The following is a 5,072-nucleotide window of genomic DNA, read 5'->3' as shown; positions in this document are numbered from 1 at the left end:
TAAAGATATAGAGAATCTTTGTACACTGTTATTCAGAATGTAAATTTGTAGTCAGTATGCAAAACAGTGTAAAGTTTTGTCAAAAAGAAAAAAAGGAAACTAGAACTATCTATGATCCAGCAATCCCACTTCGAGGTATATATCCAAAGAAAGTCAGTATGTCAAAGAAATATCTGCTCTCCCATATTTATTACAGCATTATTCACAATAGCCAAGATATGGCATATATCTAAGTATCCTGTGATTTTCCTTTGGCCTAAAACAAAGTTCTTTCTATTGCAATGGGTGAATGGGAAAAAAGTGTGGTACACATACAACGCAATATTATTCTATCTTTAAAAAGAAGGAAATCCTGTCATTTGCTACAACATAGATTAAACGAAGTGAACATTATGTTAAGTTAAATGAAAGACAAATACTGCATGATCTCAGTTAGAGGTGGACTCTGAAATAGTGAAACTCACAGAAGCAGAGAGCAGAATGGAGATTTCCAGGAATGGGGATGGGGAAGTAGGGAAATGCTGATCAAAGGGTACAATGTTTCAGGATACAGGGTACAAAGTTATGCAGGATAAATAAGTTTTGTAGATCTAATGTACAGTATGGTGACCATAGTTAATAATTCTGTGCTACAATTCACAATTGCAAAGATATGAAACCAACCTAAGTCCCCACCAACCAGTGAGTGAATAAACAAAATGTGACACATATATATAATGGAATAGTACTCAGCCACAACAAAGAACAAAATAATGTATTTTGCAGCAACTTGGATGGAGCTGGAGGACATTATTCTAAGTGAAGTAACACAGGAGTGGAAAACCAAAAACTCTATGTTCTCACTTATGAGTGAGAGCTGAGCTATGGGTACACAAAGGCATACAGAGTGATATCATGGACTCCAGAGACTCAGGATGGGAAGAATGGGTGGGGAGCTACGAATAAAAAAAACTACACTTAGCCGGGCACAGTGGCTCATGCCTGTAATCCCAGCACTTTGGGAGGCCGAGGTGGTCAGATCACCTGAGGTCAGGAGTTCAAGATCAGCCTGGCCAACAGTGAAACCCCATCTCTACTAAAAATACAAAAATTAGCAGGGCTTGGTCGGGGGAGCGCCTGTAGTCCCAGCTACTCAGGAGGCTGATGCAGGAGAATAGCTTGAACCCAGGAGGTGGAGGTTGCCGTGAGCCGAGATCACACCATTGCACTCTAGCCTGGGCAACAGAGGAAGACTCCAGTTCAAAAAAAAAAAAAAAAAACTACACTTTAGGTACAATGTACACTACAGTGATGGGCGCCCTAAAATTTAAGAATTCACCACTATATAATTCATCCATGTAACAAAAAAAACACTTGTATCCCAAAAGCTACTGAAATAAAAATTTTAAAAAATACAAAAACATACCGTGCTGTATCCTTGAAATTTGCTAAGAAAGTAGATCGCAAATGTTCTCACCAGAAAAAAAATACAGTAACTATATGAGGTAATAGATATGTTAATTATCTTGGTTAGGATAATCATTTTATAATGTATATGTATATTAAAATGTCATGTTGTACACCTTACATATAGACAATTTTACTTGTCAATTATACCTTTTAAAAAGTTGGGAGAAGAAGACTAATTCGCCATAGGAATAAAAATCAAAAGAGAAACATACTGTGAATGTTGTCATTGTTCTTCCTCACCATGAACATGTATTGGACCTTAGAATCCTCCCTGGATTCACATGCTTTAATGATCATTACTTTGTAGGTAATGCGTAGGAGGAAAGAATACATTTCATTGTCATAACCAGGTATGGGTATGGCAAATTCTGTCCCTGCCTTCCTATGGAACAGAGTAGTTTTCAACTCTGTTCAACGGCTAATGATCGTAACAGGATAGAGTACTTACGTCAGGGAAAGATCTAAGCGTTTGGCGTATATTTACTAACTGACTCTTTAAAACACCTCCACAGAGTAGGTGATTTTTGTTTCCACTTTACAGGTGAAGAAACTGAGGCACAGAGGAGTTTTGGGTCTTCCTCGGGACCACAAGACAAGCAAGTGGCAGAGCTGGAGTCTGAACCCAGGCAGCCGGGCTCCCCACTCCTCACTTCGGTGCAGCACCCGCTGGTGCTAACGAGCTCAGTGATGCTGGTGATTTTCTTTTTAGCTTTCCCAGTGACTTACTGTGGTGTATCTATGGGCCTTTTTTATCCTTTCTAGTTTTTAAAGCAACCCTAGCTTGAAAGAATTCTCTTGGGGGAGAAAAACATGTTCTGAGTGAGAAAAGTAGAGAAGGCTGTTGGAAATCTTAAGTCCACACACAAATCCCTTTGGACTATCAACGTGGGTTTTTTCCTCAATCAACAGGCCTTTGATCATTCACCACCAGGCAAAATTAAAACACCAGAAAACCATGTGATATACAAACCATGTGACGAGGACTACATGACCCAAGACTCTAGTATGTGGCCAAATTCATGTTCAGTTTTCTGTAAGTATTTTGCAGTTTGGAGTTTGGAAAATCACACGAAATTGCTCTATGTCCTGAGTGCATTACTGACAATTCATTACTTAAATAACTAATTTTATTCCAGAGACTGAACTCCATCTAGGCTCTGCATTCTATATAATAATGTATCTTGATTTCATCTAACATACATGTCAGCATCAGGGCTCAAAGAGATAGAGCTACAGGCAGAAAGGAAGGGGAATTTGACGCTTGGTAGCTAAAAATGGACAGACTAGCCATGGCAAAGGAAAGTCAGTCTTTCTGATTGTACCAATGGGAGCTTTTTATTTGTGTTACTGATATGGCTTTCTGAGGGTCCTTGGAGAATGAGAATATTTACTTGCAAAATGCATATCACTGCATGAATAGCTAGGTTCTTTGAAAAGTATACTGTTTCTTATTAGGCACATTAGAACAAGCATTCAACTCTCTAAGGACATTAGATCCAAGAATTGCAGCAATGCTAAATGCACTTGTGAATGCTAAAGATGGAAATGAGAGAAAATAATGGAATGGAGATTTGGTGCTAGAATTATGTCCGAGCTAAAGCTTAAGCCCAAATCTAACTCAGTATCCCTCACTGGGCCTAGCAACATAGTTGACACATAATGGAGAATGATAGCTTCACCCAGAGGAAAATTATTTCCTCAGAAATACTAGTAACTAATGGAATTAACTACAAAACTCACTCATTTATTTGTGAATCAGCATACACCCCCACACACCTGTTACACACACTTACAGACACTGAAACACGTTTTATACTTTTACTGTGATGGGGGCTTTTTGATACTTTTCTATTTCATTGCTTAAAGTTCTGGGTGGGACCTGCTAAACTGATGCAATGACTCACTAATGAGTCATAACCCATAATTTAGAAGCCACTGAGAGCGAGAGAGAGTGGGAGAGGTGGGAGAGACAGCAGTTTGTGCTGTGTGAAGTCAGGTAGAGGATCATTGAGGATATGAGCTGTGTTTTGCAAAGTGGGAGATGTTCTCAAGAAAGTCAAGAAGGGAAGTGTATTAGTCCATTCTCACATTGTTATAAAGAACTGCCTGAGACTGAGTAGATTATAAAAAACAAAGAGGTTTAATTGACTCACAGTTCCACAGGTTGTACCAGAGGCATGGGTAGGGAGGGCTTGGGAAACTTACAATCATGATGGAAGGACAAAGGGGAAGCAAGCACATATCCACATGGCGGCAGGAGACAAAGAGTGAAGGGAAAAGTGCTACACACTTCTAAACAACCAGCTCTCATGAGAACTCAGTATGAGAGGAACAGCAAGGTGGAAATCTGTTGCCACAATCCAATCATCTCTCACCAGGTCCTTCCCTCCAACATTGGGAATTGCAGTTCAACATGAGATCTGGGTGGATACACAGAGCCAAACCATATCAGAAGGAACTTTCCAGACCAGGGGAGTAGAATGAAAAAAGGATGGAGACACCCTGGTGTCTCCAGAGCATGTGGAGTGTGAACAACAAGAGAGTTGAGAGCAACAGAGATGAAGCTAGGGAGAGAGAACGGAGCCGGTTGTGGAAACCCTCTATTCCATCAGCAATGAGTTTAAAAGGATCCTCTAAGGGTATGAGTAATAAAGTGATATTTTTGTGCTTTAGAAAATCACTCAATTGGTTCTTTTCTTGCATTCATTAATTCACCGAGGATTTGTGAACATATACAATGAGCTTTGCCCAGCACAGCAGTGTGTGGAATGGACAAGAGAGGGACACAGTTCGCATTTGTGGCAGTAACTTAATCCCAAGTCCTTAGGAGCCAAGCTAGAGAGCAGCAGGAGGAATGCATCCCAGTAATGCATTGGAGCTTGAATCAAGAACACTCTTCGTGATGGGGATGTGGGAGGAAAGGCCTGACTGAGTCTTAAAGGATGGAGAGAAAGTTAACCACTGGGGAAGAAAAGGAGATGATATTGCAAAGGTGTGAAAGTGTGAACAAGTCCAGAAGGTTAGGGAACAAAAGAAAAGTTTGGAGTGGCAGCACATGGAAGGAGGTTCAGAGTTGTGCTTGGAGAAGTGGGTTGACTTAGGGAGATTTGCTCGGGCCTTTGGACTCTGTTCTGGAGAACATGGAGGATACTGAAGCTGCAGGTGGGTGGGACAGTGATATCGTTTGGCTGTAACCCCACCCATATCTCATCTTGAATTGTAACTCCCACAATTCCCATGTGTCGTGGGAGGGACCCAGTAAGAGGTAATTGAATCATGAGGGCAGGCCTTTCCTATGCTGTTCTTGTGATAGTGAATAAGTCTCACAAGATCTGACGGTTTTAATAAAACGGGAGTTTCCCTGCACAAGCTCTCTCTCTCTTTGTCTGCTGCTGTCCATATAAGATGTGCTTTGCTCCTCCTTGCCTTCTGCTGTGATTGTGAGGCCTCCCCAGCCATGTGGAACTGGAAGTCCATTAAACCTCTTTTTTTCCCCAGCCTCGGGCATGTCTCTATCAGCAGTATGAGAAAAGACTACTACAGATGGGCAGGGACAGCACCACTGGGTTCCTATATCCAAATATAGAAAAACCAAAATAATCTAGAGTAGTGGATAGGAAATG

Source organism: Mandrillus leucophaeus, unplaced genomic scaffold, assembly GCF_000951045.1.
Source record: "Mandrillus leucophaeus isolate KB7577 unplaced genomic scaffold, Mleu.le_1.0 Scaffold15, whole genome shotgun sequence".
NCBI lineage: Eukaryota > Metazoa > Chordata > Mammalia > Primates > Cercopithecidae > Mandrillus > Mandrillus leucophaeus.
The sequence above is the reverse complement of the archived record's forward strand: the minus strand, read 5'-3'. Positions refer to the sequence as shown.